Source organism: Mauremys reevesii, linkage group 10 (genome assembly GCF_016161935.1).
Source record: "Mauremys reevesii isolate NIE-2019 linkage group 10, ASM1616193v1, whole genome shotgun sequence".
Lineage (NCBI taxonomy): Eukaryota > Metazoa > Chordata > Testudines > Geoemydidae > Mauremys > Mauremys reevesii.
Window position 1 is genome coordinate 50,689,091 of NC_052632.1, and position 26,508 is coordinate 50,715,598.

The following is a 26,508-nucleotide window of genomic DNA, read 5'->3' on the forward strand; positions in this document are numbered from 1 at the left end:
GCTGCTTAGTACAATAAAAGACTGAAACAAAGACTGTAAAACACAGTTTTTCATTCCTGGGATTGTTTCAGGGGATCAAGAAAGGTCTCGGTGGATAGCAGACCCCAAAACACTGGAGCTCTTGCAACAGGTGCAGTTTTGCTAGGAGCTTAGCACCAAAACTCAATATATTAGTTATTAAATGGACATTATTAACTACCTTTTAAATGGTTTCTTTTTTATTCTCTATGGTCTGTAATGATCAGTTAAAAAAAAAAGTCCAAGAATAATTATTTCTTTGCCCTTCCTTGATTTTGTCTCCCTAATCAGCCAACACAGATTCTGTGCATCTGGTACGATGCCACCATCACAGAGCCAACACAAGGAACTCATTGATTATTGGGGGACTGGCAAAAATGGTCCCTTGTTTTTTCCTGCCATCTGAGTAAGTTGTAAGAAGTTATATTTTCCTTGCTAGAGGGGGGAAAAAGGTGGAATTTTAAAAAAAAAAAGAAAGATACTTAACATCCAGAGGACATTTCTCCTAAGTTTATTATAATTGTAAAGGTAGGTCAGATTTGAGACATGGTCTGTTTTGCATCTATAAAAAGCCTTAACCTTCTTCTGCCTAAGCCTTTGATAACTTCACCAGTGCCACTCTCCTAATATGTTCCAGCAGCCAGTTTGGCTAAACAGCTGAAGAGACTGAGAAGCGTTTGGCATATGACCAACAGGGCTGGTAGGCTGAAACTTTTTTCCCCTCCAAGATTCAAATTTTAACAGGCAAGAGGGAAATCGAGATCAGAAAAATGCAGATACTAATGATTCACCAAATTAAAACACAAGCAAAGGATGGGAAGGAAATCTAATGTTAAAAATCTTTCCGAGCAAAGAATTGCACAACCAGATAAAGTAACTCAACAGTCTCGTTTGAAACCATTTCCTCAGCAACTCACCCAAGCTGAAAAGGCCAAAGCCACTCCTCTTACCCCTTCTAGAAGACAAAGCTTCAGGGACATGCAAGTTTTAACTCCTCAGACTCTGCTAGGTGGAAGACAAGTTAGCAATGATGCAAGCAGCTGGCATCCAGCATATTACTGCTGCCCTGTCCCATTCCTCCTCCCCTGTCTCTCTAGGTCTGTTACAGGAAGTCTGATCAGCCACCCTGAATGCAAATGTATTTTGGGAAACAGAGATGATGGAATCCTGGTTTAATACTACTCAGTAAACCTCTGCGGTGGGTGGAGTTGGGTGAAGGAAGGAATCTATAAATAGGGGCAGGATAACCTAGCTAAGCTGTAGCTGTCTCCAACTCTATTTGGGCTACTTTTCTGTCAGCACTGTGAAATCGGATTGCTTTGGGCAAAGCATTAAATCCCTCATCTTGGGCTGGACCCCTCAGCACTAAGAATGGCCCTCCCTTTAACCAACAGGAGCCCCCCATTATTAAGATCCAGTTTGCAAACAAGCAAGAACAGTGTCAGCAGTGTCAGCGTTGGATGCCTCCTCATTTCAACTTTATGCAGAACTCATGCCTGCTCCCATGCCTAGAACAGAGTTGGTCAGGGAATGGCTTAATAATCCAACCCACCGTTTGCCCTTCAGAAAAATAAGTGATGTTTTAAAAAAAAAAAATGAATGCAAGTTCTAATAATTACATGCTACTTCACATGGGTATTTAGCCGGGATTAGTTAATTCTTGGCAGCACTGTGAAAAAGTGCAATATAAGTGTTGAGTATTATTATTAAGGGTCTTGCATTCAGTGATTTGTAAAACTCCGAAGGTGGAAAGGACACACAGATGGGTAAATAATGTGTGTTAAATATATTTAGCAAGTGATATGGCAAGCACAGAAAACTTCACACAGGTAAAGGGGAGAAAAAACAAACACAGGCTCCCACTCCCTAGTTAGGAAATTCCTGGACAGCTGGAGCTGGGGGACAGCAGATTTCTCCTCCTAGGGAAGAAGGCACTGCTTGTATTGATTTAATTTGCCCCTTGACACAGGGGCAACACAAGGAAGAACAGATTGGGGGGGGGGGGAAGGTTAGCTAGTAGAAATGAATAGTTAAGCACCTATGTGTTTTCTTTGAGGGTTTTAAAGTGCAGTAATTACTAGGTTTGGAGTGGTGAAGTTAATTGCTCCTGAAATACTGTTTTCAAAACAAACTGATTTGATTTTTGGAAGTAAATTACCCCATCACCCACCTATCACCACCCCCTCACACATCCCTCCCCAAAGCCACCAGCAGCAGCCTCCCTAAGAGCAGAGCAGATCAGCAGGATCGCTGCAGCAGTGCCCGCTCCGGGGTCACACCACTGCGAAGCCGATCCAGACAAGCCATGCACGAGGCTCCGCTTCTCGCTCACACTGTGGCTCGGGGGAAGGAAAGCGAAGCGGGCTCCGGAGCTACTGGTGGGCAGCTGGTAGGGCTCCAGGGCTCGCAGCGAAGAGTGGCCCCGCTAGGGAGACAGCGCGCCCGGGGCAACGCAACAGCCGGCGTGGTCCGCACTGACCCCCGCCTCGCTCGCCCCGCCGCTGCCCAGCCCGGGTGGGGTGGCTCCGCTCACCCGGCTTTCGGCTGCAGCCGCTCCGAGCCGGCGGGGCCACAGGGTGTGCACCCTCTTCCCCCCAAACTGTGTGCCAGCCGGGGGAGGTGGAGCCTCGGGGATGGCAGCTGCAATTGCTCGGCCACCTCGCCCCGCACGAGAGATCCCCCAGCCGTCTACTCCTCTCCCAGGAAGAGCAGCGTACAGCGCCGGACACTCGCTCCCGGCAGGAGGAAACGGGAGAGCATCGGGCTGGCCCCACAACGGGGTGCTCGCAGGCTGAGCCCAGGGTGCGGATGGCTCACAGCTCGCACAGTGCTTCCCAGCCCCGAGCAGATGCGCCCAACCCCAGGGCCAGCTGTGCACCACTCTGGAAACAAAGCGTGGTGCGGGGGGCGTCGAGGGGGTGTATTTCAGGCCTGCACAATTGAATGTCACACAGTGAGGGGTGTAAGGGAGTGCACAGCTACCAGGGGTGTGCTGCAAGGGGAGTCACACAGGGATGGATGTAAAGATGTGCACAGCTACTGGGGGTGTGCTCAGGGGGAGATTTAGAGTTAGTGGGACCCTACACCCAGCTTTATTTCAGGGGCCCCCCTCAGGACTCAGCCAAGAAAGAACATTCTCTCCCCTCCCTCCCCATTTCCCCCCCCCCTTCATCCTCCTCCTCTATTATAAGTAATGGGAAATAAATTAAAATAAAGTGAGGTACCTTGATTGGGGCGGGGGTGCAGGTGGAGGTGCAGGGGGCAGGCTCTGGGTTGGAGGGTGGGGTTCAGGCTCTGGGCTGGGGCAGAGGTTTGGGGGGCCGCGCTTACCTCGGGTGACATGGCTCCCAAAGCAACCAACACACACAGCCCTCCGGCAGCGGCTCCTAGGCAGGGGGCCTCCACGTGCCACTGCCCACAGGCACCACCCCCGCAGCTCCCATTGGCCGCAGTTCCCAGCCAATGGGAGCTGCAGAGTCGGCACTCGGGAAGGGGAGAGGGCAGCACACGGAGAGACACACACGCACACCCCAGGGGCCGCAAGGACATGCCGGCCACTTCCGGGAACAAAGTGGCACAGAGGGAGGGAGGGAAGCAGAGTGGGCAGGGAGCTGCCTTAGCCCTGCTGCTGGCACATCTCTGCACACCCCTTGTGGGGAGGGAGGCAGCGAGTCTCCATGCGCTGCCCGGGGCGGGGGCAGCGCATGGAGCAACCGCCTCCTCCCCACCAGGGGTGCACAGAGACATAGAATATTAGAGTTGGAAGAGACCTCAGGAGGTCATCTAATCCAATCCTCTGCTCAAAGCAGGACCAAACCCAACTAAATCATCCCAGCCAAGGCTTTGTCAAGCTGGGCCTTAAAAACCTCTAAGGATAGAGATTCCACCACCTCCCTAGGTAACCCATTCCAGTGCTTCACCGCCCTCCTAGTGAAATAAGGCGCAGCAGGGCTCAGGCAGGCTGCCTGCGTGCCAGAAGCTGGCCGGTTCCGGGAGCAGCGTGGGCCCAGCAGCCACGGCATGCAGGCAGCCTGCCTGCGCCCTCCTGCGCCACCGGCTGGGACTTGAGGACAGGTTGTCAGATATTTGTCCTGCATTTTGGGAGGCCCCCGGTTGTTGGGGGCCCCATGCCACTGCACTGTTTCATGGTAAATCCTCTCCTGGGTATACTGAAAGGGGAGGTCACACACTGATGTGTATATAGTTACAGGGTGTGTGTGTGGAAGGGGGGTCAGAGTGAGGGGTATAAGGGAGTGCACAGCTACTGGGGATGTGCATGTAAGGGGGTCACAGTAATGTGTGTGATGGGCTGTGTATAGCTACACAAAAGAGTGTTTGTGTAATGGAGTCATCCAGTGCTGTGTGTATAGCTACAGGGGGTGTATGTGTAAGCAGGGTTGTATGACTGTAAGAGTAACACAGTGGCATGTGTGTTAATGTAAGAGGATCATAGAGGTAAGGAGAGGGTCACACACAGCGATCAAGGGGATGTTACAGAGGCATGTGATGTATGTGTGTATCTGTGTGTAGGGGAGCGATGGGAAGGGGGAAATGTAAATAAAATAAGTAGGTGTTCGGCTCCATTGGGCCAGGGCTGAAAGATGCCACATGGGTGCGAAGCAGCGTGTGCTTTCCAGAGGATGTGGATAGGACTTCAATAAGAAGCTACACTGTGGTGGGAGGAGGAAACAACTACGTTCCTTTCCATCCTCAGATGCCTTTAGGGAGTCACAGCTGCTGGACTGAGAAAGCAAACAGCCTCCCTAGGTGTTTAAGCAACAAAACCCTCTCCTCCCTATATTTTGAGGCTGAAATAAGGCCCTGAGACTCCATGGTCGTGACAGCATGCAGCCACCAGTCTGAATGGTCCTGCAGTACAATAGGTGGCCCCGTGGGCTTCCCTGCTGGCAGCTGCAGCAGCTTAAGGGCGGTTCAATTGAAAAGTGGCCAGGTAGAAATTGACACTTCCTTGTACAGTCAGTGCCCTGTGTGTAACTGCTGCCTTGGTGACAAAAAACAACATTTTCACTGCCCTTTCCTCCTGTTAGTCCTGCAGAGCCAGCACAGCTAGGGAAAGGACAGACTCCAGATCACTGTACATCAGTAAACAAGGCTGTTGATAGTTTCTGATCAGTTACAAAGCTGTGCAAACCCCCTCACAGCCCATACAACCTTTGGGACATCAATATGGTTGTGAGACAGGATGGCCCCATGGCTAGGATACCAGCCTGGGACTTGAGAGACCAAAGTTCAATTCCGTGCTCTGCCACAAACTTCCTGTGTGCTCCTGGCAAGTCACTTAGAGGGGGAACTAAGGCACAGAGAGGATGACAACAGAACTGCAACATCCCTGGGAGGCAGGGCAAGGATAAATACAGTAAAGATTTTGAGGTGCTCAGATAATACAGTAATGGGGGGCAGATAAGTACCTCTTGTAGAGAGCTGTAAAGGAGGGTAAAATTTGCCCTGCAGAATCTATTACTGGTGGTGATGTGCCAAGAAGAGAGCGCTCAGGTCCCTGTTACCAGGAAAGATCCTTTTTACAGAGTACATCAAATGTGGGGGTCACTGAATGGCAATTACCAGAGCCACATACTTAAAACCATTCCTTTAACATCATAGGAGCTACACACATGCCACCAAATAAAGCCACATCTCTCAGTTCCACATCTGAACTCCCTGTAACCTGGGATCATGGGGATTTGTTTCTGGACTACCTTGGGGGGGGGGGGGGGGGGACACGCAAGCCAAGAGCCAGGCTGGCTTGAGCTCCATTGAATACCACTTCCTAATACATTCACACAGAGGGAGTGGAATCAGAGTATGACACACACAAAAAGGTCACAAGCAATAGGAACAGCAGTTTCAAGCCAGCTTCATGGCATCAACTCATTGCTGCTAAGGTCAAAGAAGTTTCCACTTCACCATGCTGTAGACAGAAGAAAAGTCAAGTAATGACCACAGCTGGAAGCAGGACACCAGGGCTAGACAGCAACTGTCTGATCAGGTACAGTAAATCTATCATGCCAAACAAACTTCAAGACAGGGGATTATACAGATTTGAAAGGGAAATCAAAATCCTAATTAAAAGCTACAAAAAAGCGACTGACTGTGTCCTTTTAAGTGGCAACTAATCCCAGCACCCATTTCTGTCATTGATTTATGAGCAGGAAGTTCATTTTATCTGAATAAGCACCGAGATCGCAAGCCAACTGCGATTAAGCAGGGCTGAGTGTACACAAATTTCAAAAAACAAACACTATGGAAGCCCGGTGCTCTACTAAGCCAATTAACATTACTTCAATGAGGTGCAATAGGGCTGCTCATATTTTCCAGTTTATTAGCCAATTGTGGATAGATTTTAAACACAGAGTTAACAATAGCATGTGAACTGGCATGGCTGGTCTCATTAGCAACACAGCAGTAGTTTAAACAGGTGCCTCATGTGGTGGGGGGAGGAGGAGAAAGACAAGCCAGGCCACAGCATCCAATCTCTGCAAGCATTTATGAGAAGGTCTAAATTTTCAGAACCTTTCCCCCTCTGTGTTTATAATCCTTGCAATAGACCCTTTATCATCTCGGTCCACCCAGCGGTTTGCCTCACCTTTACAGTCTGCCTACTGAGAACAGTTGCATTATAAGCACGAAGCTTTAAGTTGTGTGCTACAAACGTGCTATATATTTAATAGGCATCAGAGTCTAACAAGAAGATTCCATGGAAGGAAAGCATGCGAGACTCTCACCAGGGTAACACTTCTTGGATGATGCACACACAAGTTTCCTCTGTTTTTAGACAGGTTTATCCTAACTCTGAATTTCCCCCGCAGCCAGAAAACAAACAGTTTCTCTTTTCTGCTACAGTTGGGTGTTGATTGGTCAAGTGCTGATCCTCCCGTCTGAGGCTGTGCCAGCCTGTGCAGGGTAGGATTGTTGTTATTGGACATTCACAGCTAGAGATAAACATGAGTAAGAACAAGGCACTGTCTCCTCACTCCATCCGCTTTATGGGATCTCCGTGATTCAGTGCGATGACTGCTTCTGACGCCATCTTTCCGTACGGCAGCACCAACGGGCGAGCAGCTAGAGCAATAATGAGGCAAAGCCAGATGAAAGTGATGCTAAAACGAAGACAGAGCATCTGTATTTATTGCCATTTACAAACTATGTGCCCTCTCTGAACTGACTGCTCTTACGGTCATTTAATGCCATGACGTTTGGAAATAACCATGAACCATAACTCACCGGAAAACTATGTGAAAGAACAGAATAAAGAAAGAATAAAGAACCACACCTTTCTCTGTGCCCCGACAGTCAGTGGGGGAAGTGAAGTCCCGAGTCGAGGATCACCCCCATCAATGAGATGAGCAAATCTTAGCTACATTTTATACAGCATCATCTATTTCCCCACCCCTCCTCTAACCCATCTAATAGGCCACCCCATGGTGAGTAGAATGATCCCAAGTACGGTTTGTATTTCAGTGAAGGTTTTAAAGCACATTGCACTCCATGGCACTGTACAAAACTCAAGATATTCCACAGGGTAAAGGGAGTGTATGTTAATTGCATGCCAGCTAAGCCACAGAGATAAGTGTATGAAGGGCTGGCCCATCAACACAGGACATGGCCAAGAGCTGCTATAAGATGCGGAGTTCCACAGTCACCAGAGGGAGGCTGCATCAGGCAGGGACTGGAAGAGCCAGATCTTGGAGCAGGAAGAAGTAGGCATCCCACCCTCTGATACTATCCCTTAGGCAATACAGATCTAGATCTAGTTCTAGTTCATCTGGGAAACATTTGGATGCCAGTGTGATGGGTTCTATAGAAAATCCTGTGGTAGCTAGGTAGCAATATCTGACCTACAGAACGTATCCTGCGATGTGAGAGACAAGGGCTACGCACAGCATCCGTACTGCATCCCTGCCCTCTACACAGCCGCTCTTAAGCCCTTGCGGTGCTTTATCAAGCCTCCTTTCATGACACAGGGAATGAAAGACTTACAGAAGTTAAGTTAGCCAGCTAAAGTTACCAAGAACCCTTCCTCCGGGTTACAGGGTTTGGAGTTTCCCTGAACTAGTCATTTACTGTGTCCTAATTTCCAATTCACTGTCCTAAGTTTTGGAGGGCCAGTGTTTCGGAACTGGCCTCAAGCAGGTGGAGAGGTCGGATGAGCGTCAACAGGCAGTAGGTTGTTATTTGGTATTTGCATTAGAAACAAACCAAAAAAAGAAAGATATCGGAATAACTGAGACCTGCTCAAGTGTCTATACACACACACACCCAGACACCAGCCCTCTCTTTATAAAGTACAAAAAGAGTCTGGTCTACACCACTGTAGACCAGTACACAGATTTTATATTGGTGTAACTATTTCAGTTCTTAGTGATTTCTTAATGAAATAGGTATACAGGTACAATCCCTGGTGTGGATGCAGTTATACCAGTATAAAACGGCTGTATACTAATGCAGTTTATTCCCCTTCCCAAATGGGAATAGCTATACAGGGAATGTAACCACTTTTATACTGGTGTAACTGTATCCACCCTTCAGGAGTTGTGCCACTTTAACAACACCAGTATAACTGGTGTGTTTAGACAAAGCCTTAGCAGCATTTAACCAGCACAGCAGCAATGAACAAAGAAAACAGTCATATGGGGAACAGATGACTTCCTAAAAGGCAAGACTTCAAAATAACATGGAGGCTTTCAGGGAGTGGGCGTGGCTATCCAGACCAGAGCATGAGCAATGGCATTGTACTATAGCTAGGGTCTCCCTCTAAGAGAAACACACAATACAGAGGTGACCAGCAGCTGACCCCTGTGAAGTGGGTGGGGAAGGAATCCACAATTACTCCAAGACCAACCCCCTAGATTCTCAGAGTGCCTTTAAGAGAGCAGCTCAGAGATCACCTGCTGCAGATGTCACACTCAGGTGCCTGGTTAGACATGCAGTCATTCTGCATCACTCCACTAGTAGTTCCTTGTCTCAGCCCCCTCTCTCTCACCGTAGCGGCCGCCACACCCAGTGACAGGCAGAAGAGTTTCACTCTGGAAAACAAGTTGTATGACAATAAGGCATGGGAGTCACAACACAAGAGTTGAGTTTGCAACTCACACCAAACAGAAGGTGATCACAGAGGCTGCTGCATGCGTTGCAAGGAGACCACACAGCTGGGTCTGTGCAGTAGCCCAAGGGGCACACTGGCACGGGGTGCAAGCAGTAGACTAGAAGGGGGTATGTCAGGAACTAGCCAAGTCACTGACCCAGAGGCAACATGTGGGGGGGGGGGGCTGACCTCACCCTCCAAGGGCACCTGCCCACCTTTTGTGAAGGCAGTGCACAGCCTCCAGGTCATCACTGCTCCTCAGACAGCTGTAGTGAAAGATGCCTGTAAGTGGCCAGGAGATTATACCCCAAAGCTGGTCTTAGTGACCCAGGCTGAATCACCCCAACTCTTCACCTGAAGCTGGATGCCAAGGCCACATGAAGACTCCACCCTGTCCATGCAGTGGGCTGACTTGGTGAGAGCATCTCACACAGGTACCCCTTGCAGTCTGACAGCTCCCCCATTTGATTCCAAAGCCAGTTCAAGGTCCTGGTTCTTAGCTACAAAGCTCCAGGTATCTTGGAGGCTTCCCCTCTTTGACAAGCTGACAGCATCCAGAGTAAAGCTTTCAGGCCCTGAAAATGGTCTGCCCCCAACACAGGGCCTGAAGGCAAGGGATCCTTGCAAGGGAAGATCAGAATAAGCCCAACTTAGCCATGTTCCTAGTTCACTGGGATGTGAGGCTGGCCAAGAAAGAAGTCCTCTAGAGAAAGAGCAGCCAAGCCAACCCGAAGGCGCAAATCCGGCCCAAACACACCCACCTCCACTCCTTGGGCGGAGAAAAGGAGCATTAAGAGCTGCATTACCCTGGATCCATCTTCCCCTTCCACTTCGCATCGCTGTCCCACCGGTGGGCCCTGCTCCCCAAGCTGGAAATATCACATCTGCTGTTGCTTGCCCTCCCGGTTCTGGAGATGGCCTCTGACACAGCCAACTGCCTGGGCAGCTCCAGTTTATAAGGCTGCAAAGCTCAGGCCATCATCCCACTGGGCCAAGGTTCTCTCCTCCGCTGTTGCAACACCGCTTTCGTCACAAGAGCACACGCAACCCAGCCCCAGCAGCACAGAGCCTTCTGATACACGGAGGGAGAATTACCAAAGAGTGAAAGGGAGAAAGCCAGAAAACAGACAGGGAAAAGGGGAGGCAGTGCAGACTGTACTGGGGAAAAGGGATGTGGAGGATGGGGAGAGAAAGGACAGAACCCCTCCTGCCCTCCATGATAAGAATAGAAAAGGATTGTGAACCAGTGGCTTGGGTCTTGGTTTCCACTCTATAGGCCAGATCCTCAGCTGGTGTAAGCCAGCAAAGTGCCACCTTAATCAATGCATGTCAGATACACCAGCTGAGGATCTGGCATGCTGCTTAAATGACAGCTACCGTCTGCTAGGATCGGCACCAACTGACAGTGGTGTAGAGTCGGTGAATGGAGGGAAAACGAATATGAATAAACAATTGTTGAGATACCATGCTGATGAGCACCTCACCAATGCATACAATACACTCCTTATTTTTAAGTCACTCACCATGCTTGTGGATTCTTCAGAACTACAACTCCCAGAAGGCTTTGGGGCTTCTTACAGCATCAGCGTTTGAAGCTGCCTGGAAACAGGAGCCTATCTATTGTGGTTAGGGGTTACACAGAGACTTTTGGTCTCTGTTCAGAACGGGCTGTCGCCTCATTGTTCTGTTACCATTTCTGCTACCATTCGCTCAGTGAGGGCTCTTTGACACCTAGAAAACTCAGCAGGATCCTAACAGTACGGACTCTGGGCAGCTTCCTACAATCAGCAATAGGGACAGGATCTCTGGAGGGATCCGTACGTGCCCACCAGGCTCTCCGGATGGTCCCACTGCCTGCGTGTTCAAATACAGTAACAGACAATTATTCTGTATGGCCAATGTGTCATTAGCAATTGCATCTACTAGAAATGTATGAACAAAGATTCCTCTGAATAGGTTAAATGCGCTTGTTAAGCTTTGAAGTTTAAAGGTTAATTTTTGTTATCCTACTGCAAAAAACAGCTATTTTAAAAAAGATGCATTTCCCTCATGTTCTCAAATCTCTAAACCAGCTCAAATGATTTTAATAAAACCCACCCTCCTATCCCAGCCCCGCTCCCAGTCTCCTTTGGGCTGAGACACCATATGAGAAATTATAACCCCTGTGACAAAGTCACGAAGAACCCCTGTTTGTAATTGTTTGGCTCTTTTAATCTACATTTCAGAGTGGCCAGTGTCCCACAGACACACTAGAACAGCTGCAGCTCAGGGTCTGCGGAGTGAATAAAAGTTAAAACCACAAGGCTACATACTTTTATGTATATACTTTGTGAATCGTACAGGGCGGTTAAAAACACCTCTCAAAACTTTACAACAGTTTATCTTTAAAATTACAGGCATGTTTCTGCACCTGCCTTCCACCTTGTGCTATCAGTTACACCTGTGCAAAGTGGGCAACCATCAGCGCAGGCAAGCAGAGAATTTTATTTCGTAGTGTTTTGCGGATACTTTGCACAGGCACATGGGATGCCAGATGCCAAGGCAATGGAGAATCAGACCCACCGCATGAATTCAAGCTGGATGTAGGTACTGCTAATAGCATCTAACCAGCAGTCTATGAGATATACTAAAAGTGATGCTGAGCAGGCAAGAAACTCCTCTAGACTTTGAGGCCCAGTACAAGTTCATAGATTAAGGCTGGAAGGGACCATTGCGAACATGAGTGCAGGGGACTTGACTCAATGACCTCTCGAGGTCCCTTCCAGTCCTAGAATCTATGAATCTTAGCCTGATCTCTTGCACAGGCCATAGAATGTCATCCAGTGATTCTTGAAGCAATCCCAGTATCTTCTGGCTAACCTAGAGTGTATCTTTTATAAGACAGCCAGATATACAGGCCATACCAACTCAAGCTCCAAAACTATTCATTTCTGTTTCTCATGAAGATAGCCACTAACTCACAGTTAATGAGACATTTTCAGATTGATGCCCGATGATAATATGCAGCATAAGTGATGATATCGGGATAGAGGGCTCCACATCACTTTTGAAAGCGTGTGTGCACATACGCACCTCCTAACTGTGCTTGGGCGCAGGGGGTTGCACGTGGGTATGTCACAGTCTCGCTACTCTGCCTGTCTGCTCTGATCTTACAAGCAGGCAGGAGACTGATATGGACAAGAATTTGAGAGCAAGATCCTTGTCCATTTCAATTCTCCAGACGTTTGGGAAAACAGAGCTGACAGGGAGAGAAGTGCACAGCACAGCGCAACGGTCTTGCCTGCCACCACAAGGAAACCAATTGCCTCAGGTTGAATAATAGGGCTTCATATCTTAACAGCGCTGCACAAACACAAGCTAGTTAATATGTCACCTGACAGAGCATTTAATGATTTAGCTTCCATGTAAACCCTTATTTTATAGGATGGACAGATTTTCAGCAGGCAGGAAAACAGTGTGGCTGAAAACAAAGTGGTGAGGCCTGCTATGATCTTGTCAGCTCTCAGTAGGCTAAGCAGGACTGGGCTGGGCTGATACTTAGAGTACATCTACCAGATCGGCGAGTAGTGATCGATCTATTGGGGATCAATATTTCACATCTACACCAGACGCGATAAAAATTGATCCCCGATCACTCTGCCATCAACTCTGGAACTCCACCACGGCGAGAGACGGAAGCGGAGTTGACGGGGGAGCAGTGGCCATCGATCCCACGCCACGAGGACGCGAAGTAAGTGATTCTAAGGCGTATCTTAGATCGACGACTTCAGCTATGCCTTTCTCATAGCTGAAGTTGCGTATCTTAGGGCTGGTCTACACGGGGGGGCGGGGTATCGATCTAAGATACGCAACTTCAGCTACATGAATAGCGTAGCTGAAGTCGAAGTATCTTAGATCGATTTACCTCGGGTCCTCACGGCGCGGGATCGACGTCCGTGGCTCCCTGTGTTGACTCCGCTACCGCCGCTCGCTCCGGTGGAGTTCTGGAGTCGACGGGAGCGCGTTCGGGGATCGATATATTGCGTCTAGATGAGACGGGATATATCGATCCCCCAAAAAATCGATCGCTACCCACCCATACGGCGGGTAGTCTGGATGTACCGTTAGATCGATCCCCCACCCAGTGTAGACCAGGCCTTAGATGCAAGATGTCTAGGTATTGCAGGAAGTGCTGGCTGGGTTTCAGTAGGTGGCACTCTTCCCTCCCAGTCAGTTATGTTGCTGGCAGGTGTTAGGGGGTGCTCTTTCACAAAGGGAGTAAAAACAGAGGTCCTGGCCATTTGTGGTCTTTGCTGATTCCACTGCAGTTTTTTAAGAAGAGAACCATTAATCCCACTGTCCTGGCACAATTCCAGCCTGGACCATTCAATTTGGCCTGCCTGAATTTTCACATGGATACAGTATTCCTCACATCCCATCCAAAGGCTCACGCAGTTTTGCTGCGCACCATTAACCAGGTGTTACGTGTTGTCCCAGAATCACCTGCATTTCAATGGTGAACAAAGCAATTTATATCTTGATGTATACACGTCACAGCCACACAACATCAGCAAAGTGCTGCAGGATCCATTTGGATGGGAATGACCATACACAGTGCTGATCATCATTACTTTGAAATGTAGATAGAAAGGTCCAATGTTCAGCTTGAGATTTCAGAGGTGAAACGTGATCATCTCAAGCTTTTCAGAAACAGCCTGCCAGTCCCAAAAGAAGCAAGATGCTGTTCTCCTCCCGAAGGCCCAGGATGCATGCCAATAAGAAACCCACCAGGAAGTCTCCGTGGCGATGGACTTGACCTTCCAAAAGCTCGAATGGTGCTGGAAAGGCCGCAGACACGTTCCTGTCCCCCGGGAGCAGCTCTCCAGTCCCTACTGTTGTATTTAGGAGATTTAGAGTGAAAAGCAGGGTGCCCCTGAGACAAACAACAAACCCCAGGGCCTGCTAATTACATCAATATAAAAGCATTATCTGGGCTGTCAAACATCAGCTCCATTGACAGGACAGCAATCCTCTGTGATGTAAAGGCAGGGGGAAAAATCCCTCTTGCCGCTGGTGACCCACTTCTCTGGATTGGATTCAATTCCCCTCCTCCAACCCAAAAAGAGAGGCAGCTGCTCTTCCCTGGACAGTGAGGAAAGACACACACCCCATCCTCGCCATCCTTTAACTCAGGAACAACAAGCAGCTTTAGGGAGCCACTGTGGCATTTTCCATCCACTAAGGCAAGAGCCTCTAATACGTGGGAGAGGTTGGGGGAGGCAAGAGTTATGCACAGGCCCCTATCCCTGCCTTTGCTTCCTCAATAGTGATCACCAAACACTAGACAAGCAAAGGCATTCCAGACTACCCAGGACTCAATGTACTGGTAGCCTGTTCTGCTCCACCCCCACCCCACCCCTTCTAGTCCAAGGCAAAGATAAAAACTCACATATATAATATAAACCTGATAGCCATATACAATACACTCCAGCCTCACAGAAGTACATCCCATGGAGCTACATTTGGGATGGCAGGGGGAAGGAGGCGGATTAGTGAAAGAAAGCCAAGGAGGATACCTTTACTCATCTGCCTGAACTACATTACAAGCAGGATCTGCTTTGTCCAGGGGGATTCTCAAAGCTGGGCCATGTTCACACATCCTTGTCAGAGCTACGGTGCCCCTAGTTCCATCAACCAGATATTAGCTACTGCTACCACCCAACGCTACTAGCTTAGAGCAATCAACCTCCTGAACTCCATTCCTTTCCCTCTCCTCCCAAGTGACACTGGGCTCTGATGCTAGCAACTCAGAATGGTCCCATCTCCCCCCATGCACGGCAAGAGTTCATGATGGGACATGGGACTAAGCAGAGAAGGGAACAGGGTTTAGATGGAAAGGAAGAGAGGAAAAATGTCTATTCATTTTGTTCTAGCCTAACTTAAAATAACCACATGCCCCAAAATCAAGAGGCCAGATCCTTAGTGAGTGAGAGTTAGCATTGCTCTACTGACTTCAGTGGACCTATGCCAATTTGCAGCAGCTACAGATCTGGCCTGATCTCTCTCTCTCTTGGATATGAATATGACTTGTGCTTATAGGTGCCAATAACTCAGGGGAGAGGCACTGGCAACTCCTACCAGGATATCCCTTCCCAATGATTTCAACAGTCTCGTTATCAACAGACACACAGAGGAGCAACCCAGCAAACTTGCTCAAAGCCCTCTTGACAAAACCCAGTGAAGTCTTTTCCACATGACAAAGCCGATTATACCATACATACTCCAGCCTGCCACAAGGACAAACAGTGCTGAGGTAACGCCGAGGGCTGGGCTTAAACTCCCAAAGTAGGAGGAATTCAGAGCAAAGATAAATGGTGTCCTCAGGACGCCCCAGTGCGCACACGATCCAGCACGTACCATCACTCACGCCTGTCTGTGCGCTAGGGATACCTGGCTCCCTACATGGGTCAGTCCAGCACCTCAGTAACACAGGGCCAGCCCCAAGCTTTAGCAGGATGCCAGACCCTTTTAGTGGTACTTCAAACTTTTCCAGGGCTTAATATTTATTTGGATTTACAAAGACAACATACGCCTGGCACATCCTGGACTCCCTCCCTAACTGCACAATAAGTCATCAGAATAGGGAAGACTGCTCTTCCCACCCCAATGAATTGACACCCCCGAACACACATACAAATACATAAAAACCTACGACTGCAATCAAAGGCCTCTCAGCCCCCAAACATCTGGGAAGTGGTGGGGGACCGTGGGCCATCCCTTGTGTCCCAAAAGGCAAGAGATTGAGGCTCTGACAGAGGTTGAGTGAAGCATGAGACTTTTACTCATAAGGATCATTAGGATCTCATATGTACTCAGGGATTCCACATATCAGTTCAATACAGGGTAACGTTTACATCCCAAATGAAGCTGGGTGATGCAAATCACTTTGCCCAGTACGCTACTAGACTTTTGATCTCTTAACATCACAAACTGGACTCGATCCTGGTCCCATGTCAGTCAATGGGAAAACTCCCATTGGCTTGAACGATGCGGGATCACGCTCAGACATGAGCTAATTGATTACTGCTGTTTATCGTGCCAGTGGGTCCCACAATGCAGCAGCAAAGGAAGTCATCCAGCAGACTCAGTGCAGCTGGTCCCCAGCATGTCTCAAGATGAAAGGCGAATGATTTCCTGGCCTTACAGATTTCTGTTACCATTTACAAAACGCCACACCTAATGCATACAATGAACAGATGGCAACCAGATTTGCCTTTAACACAACAGGCAACCCCTAGGAACTACAGGTCCCAACATGCACTGCTACACTGTGATCTGGTCACTCAGATTAATAAGTAGCATTGTATTCTAGGATGCTTAAGACTCTTGGGGCCACCCAGTCTGTATTAAAAGGCAGCTGTGGTCTACACTTTGCCCAACCTAGCCTTAAGTCTCAGCACATTAATAGCAGGGCCTCTGGTAACTCCTGAACAAACCATTACTATCTCCCACCATCAGTGGATAACATCCCTGTGCATGTGCAGTAGGTACATTAAGGAAAACCATTCATTATGTTTGGCTATGCACAGGCACTAGCGCATATCGTGGAGAAAAGCCTACAGAATATCAAGCACAAATGTATTCTCCTGTTGTAGAAATTTAAAAAAAAAGGCATTTTTAAACACACATGTGTAATCTTGTCTACCAGTTAGTATAACAGGACAATCATTCCATGGAATTTGCTTTCAGGCTTAGCAAGGTGGAGGAAACGTAAAACTCAATTGTCTGAATGCAAGAAGGGCATATGAAAGTTATTTAAATAACAGAGGCTTTGGTTAGAGGAAAGAGCCCATTACATGCCCTGTATCAGACTTACAGTGATGTATTTAAGTCTTATTTGTAGTACAGTAACACCGAGGGGTCACAGAGACTGTTCTAGATCCCTGAAGAGCTTACAGTGAGAGACAGGTGACAACAGGTGGATACAACAAACAGGCAATAGCACCTAAACACTTGAACACATGACCCTGCTTCAGATAGTGACAGGAGTCCTGTTCTAGCGGTTAGATCACACAAGTGGGAGGCAAGATTTCTGGGTTCTTTTCCTAGCTCTGCCACAGATTCACTGTTCAACCTCCAGGCAGTCATTTAACTACACTGTATTTCCATTTCCTTGATATAACCTGACATGAACAATACTTCCCCATTTCTCAGTGAGATTGGGAGGCTAAATTCATCCCTGTTTCTGATGCACTCAGGGACTGGAATGCACCGCAGAAGTACAAAGCATTAATAAATAAATTAATTATAGTAGGAGGGATTCACTAAGGTTCCATGGCATCTTTTTTTTAAGCAACCTGGCTCCAATTTTAAATAAAGTCAGAGATATTAAGGGGATAGGCATAATTTTAGGCTCATCATATGCACTATTATGGACAATAATTACAACCTCAGCCATGCTGCCTGTTGATTCCATATTTACTGGACTATATTCCTATATAGGACTGCATCCAGATTTTCTAATCCATATTTTATCCTGGCTATTAAGAAGCTCTTCCCACCGATCTGAGACAGTCCAGCTTTCAGAATGGATCTACTTTGCCAATCCAGCTAAAAATTCCTCTTCATGCAAGGTGACCAGGTGTTAGTAGAAGAGAGCCCAGTGGCTCTGCCTACCTTGTGGTTTGTTACAAAGAGCACTCCCCTTACTACACAGCACATCAGGGCCAGGTCCCTGAGCAGTGACAGGTGAGGTTGGGCAGGTAAGGGAGTGGTTGTTATTTACAAGAGGCGGAACAAAGCACAGCAAAATACCCTGAGGAATAAAAAGCACAAAAACCACGGGGCCTGACAAGGTATCAGTTGAGTGTGAATTAGAAACAGCCAACGAAAGCCAAGATTTTCAGTCCCAACCTTCCAGAGGGCTTTAAAATGCTTCTGAGAGGGTGATTAAGAGAGTCAGCGGGTTTCAAGCAGCAAACATCTCACTCATCCTGAAACCTCCTCTCTCCCAGTTCATTTAGCTTTTACCTTATTTCAACAAGAGGAGAGAGTCTCTATTGTCCTGTCTATAATGATCCAACCTGACACCCCAGCTATACCACTGCCCCCTACACCCACTGGACCCATTCTCAGCCAGAACAGGACTACCCACCCACCCCCTACACACATACCTACACACACACCCCCCTTTTCCCTTCACTCTCCATTCCCAGTTAGACATGCGGGGGGGCACTCCTAGATAGGCTCAGAGCAAGATACAGCTCCACTCTTCTCTCCTGGTTATTCCTACCTGGGTAGGAATGCTGGGGGACCCCCCCTTTTATAGCTGGGCTCAGCAAGCTCGATAGGCTGTAGACGGGCTGCCCCCCATTTGCTGACCACTCCCTCCTTTTAGCCAATGGTTTTACAGAAAGGATCCCCCTTTTCCAGCTGTAGGAAGCTCCCTGGGGAGAGAACTCCCTGCCCCCACCCTTGCCCACCCTCCAAACTCGCCCGGCTCCCTGAGGAGCGGGGACTGCACCGCCTGGCTCCATGGAGTGGGGGGCTCCCTAGCGCCTCGTCGTCCCTCCCGCCCGGCTCCACAGGGGGATCCTCGGGCCGGCTCCACAGAAGGGGCTCCCCGGCCCCTCGCCCTCCCCGCTCCATGGAGAGGGGCTCCCCGGCCCCTGCGCCCCTCCCCCGCGGGTGGCACTTACCTTTGGCGAGAGGCGGCTGGGCTGCTGCTCGCGTCCCCCGGGCCCCTCACTTTCCCCCGGGCAGAGTAACTTTGACCCCCTCCCTTCACGGCTCCCAGCTGCTTCGGAAACTGTTTCCTCTCCCTTCAATGAGAAGCTCAAGCAGAGCCTGCCCAGGAGTCCAGAAACCCGGCCTTACGCCAACTCCGCAGCGCAGCGACCTATAGAGGACCAAAGGGGCTACGTCGCGGAAACAGCGTAAGAGCCGCGGTGAATCGCTCAGGGAGACTACAAGCCCCGGGGGGCTTTGCGAAGCCGGAGCGGAAGCCGGTGGGGAAAGCGAAGCATTGTGGGAATTGTAGTCCCTTCGGGCACACTGACACCCCTGACAGTGGGTGTGTTGAGGCCGCGGCTACAGCGCCGAATCCAGGGAGGCCTTCTGACCGGGGCGGTCCATTGGCCTGAGGTACTGGGGATGAGGCGCGAGAATGGGGGCCGGAGGGCAGAGGGACTCGAAGGTGGGAACTACAAGTCCCATGGTGCTCTGCGCTTGGTATGCCGCTTCCTAGCCCGTCCCCGTGCACTCACCTGGGGCTGCTGCCGCCCGCAGTTGGCCACGAGCGGCCTGCAGCGCCGCCCACCGCCGGCAGTGGGCGCTGCAGAGTCCGGCGGCTCAGCGCCCACGCGGCCCTTGGAGCCGGCTCGCCCCGATCACAGGGGGTCCGGCGATGGAGCCATTGGGCGCTGACCCCAGACACCAGGGCTGAGGTGCAGCAGCAGAGCGACTTGCACTGGGGAATCGCCAGCACAGAGGGGGGTTCGGGGGGCGGGGGGGTCCTGGGATGAGGAACAGGCAGGGAAGGAGAGAAGGTGGCAGCGGTGGCTGCATAACTGTGCCGGGGGAAAGGGACACGTGCAGGGCCGCCCAGAGGATTCCGGGGGCCCGGGGTCTTTGGCGGCGGGGGGCCCTGCCCCGAAGACCCGCGGCGGGCCCCCCTCCCCCCCGCCGCCGAATTACCGCCGAAGCGGGACCCGCCGCCGAAGTGCAGCCCGGACTTCGGCGGTAATTCGGCGGCGGGGGCCCCCGGGTCTTTGGGACACTTCGCCGGCAGGTCCTGGAAGGGAAGGGCCCCCCCGCCGCCGAATTACCGCCGAAGACCGAGCTGACCTTCGGCGGCGGGTCCCGCTCCGTCTTCGGCGGTAATTCGCCAGCGGGGGGTCCTTCTGGGGCGGAAGAACCCCCCGCCAGTGAAGACAGGGAGCGAAGAAGCTCCTGCGCCCGGCCCCGCAAGAGTTTTCCGGGCCCCCCGGAGCGAGTGAGGGACCCCGCTCCAGGGGCTCCGAAAAACTCTCGTGGGGGCCCCTGTGGGGCTCGGGGCCTGGGGCAAATTGCCCCTCTTGCCCCCCCTCTGGGCGGCCCTGGACACGTGTCCCGGTTATGGCCTAGTCACCCTGACTGCATCGCAGATGCTGAGCCAGATGTGACCCTACACTTCTACAGCACCTGAAATCCCAGACACTCAGCACTAGCCTAGCCCATTCCACCTGCATAGCTCCAAGGGCTTTACAAAGTTAGGCATCCCTCACCCCCATTCTACAGCTGGAGAGAGCCAATGCACAGGGAGTGTCAGAACCAACAATGGGACTCAGGAGTCCTAGCGCCAAGTCTCATAACCACTAGACCATGCTGCCTTTCAACGCAACCCACACCCAATACCTAGAGGAATCACTTAATTCACTGCTGAAGTGCAGCTACCTCTGGGCTGGAACACAGCACCTGGACCACAGTTTAAGACAGGAAGCTGTAGAAATTCTCTCCTCAATTCATTGGACTGTGTGGAGTCAGGAAAAAACAATGGAGTGCCAGGAGGGGCCCAATTCAATCCTGTCCCAAGGCAAGAGCCTCCGCTTTGCATGCAGTTTATACTTTGAAAAAAATCAATGCAAAATAATAAGACTTTGCAACTTTGCTGCATCTTTAATCAGATTCCAAAGCACTTTACAGACTACCTCCTGCCAGGGAGCTGAAAGTTGTTATCCAATTTTTATTTACAGAAAAGGTAAGCAACTTGCCCAAGGCCAGAGCAATTTCTTAGCAGAATCCAAGATTCTCTGTATTTCGGCCCCACTTTTGCAATGAGCTCAGTCGTGCCAGCTCCAGGCATTCAAACATCACAAGTCAGGCCCTTCAAAAAGTCATGAGACTTTTTTTTAGAAATAAATATGCGTTCTTTTTATTTGCGTTCTGTCTTTTGAGCCTGTAAGGGTCATGTTTTCAAGCTTTTCTCCACAACTGTGAAGGCTAGAAACTTCCTTTTTAAAAAAGGATAGCTTAGATTCTCACAGTCACCTGACTCTAGAAGCACCAAGGAGCTGCAGGAGCGCTTCAAGAAGACACCAAATATGGAGACTTGTGATAAAATTGCAAGCATTGTCAATGCACAAGGGTTGGAGCCTTTGACACTGCAGTGATAGGCATTTTCGATGAGGTAGCTACACTTAGGGCTTGTCTACACAGGCACTTTACAGCACTGCAACTTTCTCGCTCGGGTGTGAAACCCACCACCCCCGAGCAATGCAAGATTCAGTACTGTAAAGTGCCAATGTAGACTATGCACCAGCACTGGGAGCTACGCCCCTCGTGGAGGTGGGTTTTTCAGAGCACTGGGCGCTCCCTCCCAGTGGTCTGCCACAACTACACAAGCCACGTTAAAGTGCTGCTGTGGCAGCGCTTTAACATTGCTAGTGTAGATTAGCCCTTAGATTAGAATGCTGGCATTCAGTCCCCTGCTCTAACCACTGAACCAGCTTGAACTGTCAATGGAAACCATACACAGCATGCAAGCAAGATTATCATAGGTAAATCCCACCCAAAATGCTACATCTGGGAAGGTGGGCTATACCTTTACCTGTGAAGCCAACTGCCTTCAAAGTCGTGTACTAGACTCCACTTGGTATGTCACTGTGTTCAATTAAATTACACACAAAGACTTTCCAACAATTTAGGCCTCAATTTTCACCTTTTAAAGTGCCCTATGATCTGTGAAACGTAAATGTGAAAATCCTCCTCATTCTAAATATCTACATCACTTCCCCTTCCCTTGTTCTATTTAAATCAACCAGTTTATTGCAGAGAAATTAAGAGAAATAGCCAGTATTTTTGAAGGACCTACCAAAATGGTAGTGAGTCGCTGTTCTTATTTTGTCACCGAAATTAAAGTGGAAATCATTATTCCCAGATGCTGATCCGCTAAGTAAGATGACTTGGCACAATACGACATTAGATAAATTGTTGTTGTTCAAACAAAAACAGCTTTGTTAATTCAGCTGGATTCAGAACCAGGAGAGAAATCAATGTTTGTTAAACAACAAAGGACAGTCACTTATTCGGGGTAACATTATCTTTAGGCTTGCAAATAGTGGAGCCTTACAGGGAAAGGGACACGTTTCCTGGTTATGGCCTGGTCACCCTTTGTTTCCCTTTTACACTTTCGCCCCCTTGGCCAGTGAAACTAAACCAGTCAGTTACATTTCAGTTTATAGTCAGTTTCCTGCTCCTAATGTTCTGCCCCACCCCACCAAGCACAAGGCATAAAAATCCAAATTAAAAAAAAACACATCCCACCCCTCCAAGAAAATCCTCCCTACCCCCACATTTAACTGAAGGGTCAAATCCCCAAGAAGTCCACCCAAAGCCATCCCCGTACACTCCATCCCTACCCCTTTGAGGTTGTCTTTTAGAGAGACCCATAGAAACCCTTTCAGATAAGGATAGATTTTGTCAGAGACTGGGATTGGTTTATTTATTTGTCCCCATTTCAATTTGGGCCCTAAACTGACTTAACATGGGCCCCTTTAATAGGAATCTCTGCCAGGGGGACCCTAAGCTACTGATGGCTGAATAGTTTGGGTTCATTTAATTTTAAGTCCCTCTATTTCTGTGTATAAGATCCTGTGTGCCTAACAGAACAGTTGGCCCCTTGAAGAATCTGCATTCACAGCCCCGTGTCCAGCCTGATCTCTCAAGCTCATGGTAGCACACAGACCCCAGCCGGTGGAATGCACCCTGGGGCTGGGGCTTGGAACTGCACTGATGAAGCTGTGTCCCATTCTCGTCAGCTAGGAGGAGGGGCACTGTCAGGTGGAGCATGTTTGTGTTCTGCGTGGGGGGAGGGAATTTAGACTTCTATCTCTCACACACACCAATCGGTATAACTGGCCTCCAAAAACTAGGTGAGAGCTAGCTGATAGTTTTTTTCTTTCCACCCCAGATTGGTTTAATGGCCAAGACGCTGCCACCCACCTTCCTACCACCTGCCTGTGGTTAGGGAGGCTGAGGCCAGACAGAGCAGGACAGTCCCCAAACTGCACAAGTCAGGGAAAGCATCAGCACACTAGGAGAGGGAGGAACAGCTAATTATTGCTCCACCAGGAAACAGATCCTGGGTGTATGGATACAGGAGTGGCGCCAGAGCTTCTGGCACCCTAGGCAGAATTCGGGGGGCAGTATTTTGTGCGCTCCCCACGGGGCACACGGGAGCTTCCGGTTCCACTCCCATCGCGCCGCCGAAGAAGGACCCTCCGCCCAAATGCCGCAGGCGACAGCGGCAGTCATTGAGCTGCTCAATTGCCTGCCGCTGCTTTCCACGGCACGTTGGTGGAGGGTCCTTCTTCGGCGGTGTGACGGGAGCGGAACCGGAAGCTCCCGTGCGCCCTGTGGGGAGCGCACTGTTGTGGAAAATTGACCACACGGTTGATTTTAGATCAGACAGCTTGAGGCTCCTTTATTTTATACAAGCATATATGCAGGGAGAGTCAGCATGGTCCCACGCAAGAGGCAAACTGCTCTCCACAAATTTTACCAAGCTTATAAAGGCTAAAACCGCAAGCACGTAATGTGCTCGATACATTTTCAATTGCCTTATTTGGAATACAATGTTAATCAAGAGCAAGCTTAATAATTAGTTTTCCATATACGGTTTTTCCTGTTATTGTTATCCCTAGCCAAGATTGTGGTTTGACAGTTCTAACACCTTTTCTGTAGTCCCAAAAGCAAGCTCAGCTGTTGTAACTTAACAGATCTCCTGGTTCCCCTTTATCCAATTCCAGTTCCTCTTTTTGGGGCCCTGACCATATCTTTCTGCCCCTGCATGCCTTTGGTACAGAAAAGCAAGCCTAGCTGAAGCTCTTAAGTTTCATAGCTTTGCAAAAAGGCCTAAAGCATTGGGGGGGGTCATCACTTTTCCCTAACATTTCCCTCCTTTGATGCCCTATTGGCACCATTCCAATCTACACTTCGATGTTCATCAAATTATTAATTTCCTTAATTGTTGCCTGCTCCCCGTCCGCAATTCGCATTTCCTCATAAGGTTGTGGCTCCGGCGATTTGCAGTTCAACTCTCTAAGAGGGATTAGTGCCACCTGTTCTGAGGCAATTTTCAAAGTGGGTGCACAGCAGGGGAAACATCTTTTGCAGCAACAATAGCAAAATCCCACACTGATTAATAAAAGGGTTAGTATTGCCCCCCATACAATAAAGCAGTGGGGTTGGGGCTGTTGGAGGGTTTTGGTTACAAAGCATAAGGCATCATACTTGGTACACCGGGTTGAGACTCTATAGGCTGTCTGAAAGGCATTTTTCTCGGTTTGGTATATGTTTTGGAGCTGATGAATTTGCCCCTGTAACTCAGAGATCTGTTGGACCTCCGATAATAGCGAGAGCAAATTATGGAACCGATTGGGTACAAGTGCAGTTCAATTAAAGGGTACCCGAAACCAGAGGGCCACCTGTACGGTTTTATCAGCAGGCCAGTAAATGACATGGTTACCTGTACCAGTGGCCAGATTAAAGTGTACATCTCATAATATAGTAGCATTGACATAAACACAGCTATCTTTAGCTTGGAAAAGTGGCTGTTTCGTAATGGTGGTTATTTGTCCGTAACCCTCCCAGCAAATACGGTCATTAACAGTGACAATTTCCCCCAGCTTCAGTTTCCATATACACTGGAGCTGAGGGGGTTCCAGTGGCCAGTACATCCACTGGTTGCCTAGCCCTATCCAAATGTCGGGTGTTATTTCCGGGGCGCCAATTAAAAAGCGGTTAGGCATATTGAGTGGCCTTACCTCCCATACATCCAGGTGGATTACCCAATCCCACATACATCCCCCCAAGGACCTGGGAGGATTCAATATGTGGGAGCCCACACTCCCTTAACCGGCCCGTAGGCCTGGAAGGAGCACTGTGAGCACCAGCATTTCCACCCAGAGAATTTCCAAGGGTGCCTCCAGGGCCACAAATCAGATGGCACGCCTGAAGCATCTGTAAGGGCGGTGGGCCAAGCCTGGTGCTCAAGATCACTCCGAATGTCCATTAGCTGGTCATTCAAAAAATCCTGCACCTCAGAACAGGCCTGATCCCACTGCAATGCCTTTCCAGCCTCAGCAGTACTTAAGATCATTTTTTCTCAGTAAGTCTTGGGTCAGGGAACTAAGGGAGGAGATAACATGCAATTCACCCACTCCAGCCTGTACTTGGCTTATCTGCGCCCCAGTAATAAGACCGGCGGCCTTTTCCAATTGGCCTAATTTTTCATCATGCTGTTGATATTTGTAGATATTCCAAATTGCAGCTGCGCCATTAGCCCCATCCCACAAGTGTTCAGCCAAGTTTCTTTTACTTTTTTCTCTCTAGGGGAAACCCAGTTCCTTTGCTGTGCTAGCCGAATGGCACAGGTTAAATTATTAGTTACAGGAATAATTTTCAGTACAGGTAAAATCTCCAGTGGCAGAACAGACTCTTTGGGTATACGTTTGATTATTTACTAGTGAGGCTACTGACTGGCTAAGATTTAGAAAAATATTACTTTCCCATCCCACCCTAAGTTCGTTAAGGAGGAGAGGCTGAGGAACATTAAAAGTTTCATTTTCAGGTAGTTTTGGCTAGCTTCTGCAAGCTATTCTTCGAGATTTCGTAGTCTTAATTCACTTAGCTGTCCGGCAGTGAGGCAGCAAGGGAGAGGTTACTAGCACAATCTCCTTGCTTGCTTGGAGGCTTTATTATGTCCTCAGGTGGACAGGTTGTTTTCTTAGCAAAATTCAAAGGCTCAGTGGGTCTGTCAGCAGACAAAGGAGAGGTTACCAGCTCTTTTACCTTGTCCTTCACTCCTGCTGTCCAGAAGGAGCAACAACGCCCGAAGGAAAGATAGACCGATCATCAGTCGGAGAGCCATTACAGTGAGAAACATGGGCAGGTAGTCAATTCTTGGCACTTCACAGCGGTGTTGGTAATTAACAGGATTTGATAAGGGTCTTTCAGCATGGGGCCAGGGCAGTTCCTCACTGGTGGACCTCCATGTAGACCCAGTCTTCTGGTTTCAGCAAGCAGCAGAGCTACTGTATATAAAAAGACCTAACACATTTCATTAGTCCCTGGCAATAATTAAGCATTGTGTTATTTATTAAATGAATGTCCATTTGAGCCAAAGCCAGCAGGGCACTGTCGGTAGTTGCATTGGGTGCCCTGGTAGAAATTTTATGAGGGCTGAGTACGGTTTTTCAATTGGGAGTGGCACTCAAAGGGCATTTGGCCATACTGGATCTGTGAAGCTGCACATAACTTGTTATAATTTGTCCAGTACAATTAGGTTCACAATCACTGTTGCTACTCACAGGTATGCCAAAGTTTTACAACAGTTTTGGCATTTGCCTTTTTACAAGGAAATACATTAC

General features: G+C 49.1%; 1 protein-coding gene across 2 annotated transcripts in view; it reads right to left on the reverse strand.

Moving 5' to 3' along the window:
* CAPN15 (calpain 15) overlaps positions 1-26,508 on the reverse strand; it is a 108,808-nt gene that overhangs the window by 78,222 nt on the left and 4,078 nt on the right. Inside the window, exon 1 of one of the 2 annotated variants that reach the window (XM_039491194.1) lies at positions 18,799-19,017. The exons of the other annotated variant lie outside the window; for it this stretch is intronic. The gene's annotated coding sequence lies outside the window, so the exon portion shown is untranslated. Of the gene's footprint in view, positions 1-18,798; positions 19,018-26,508 lie in introns of those variants that run through there. 2 annotated transcript variants of the gene reach the window in all.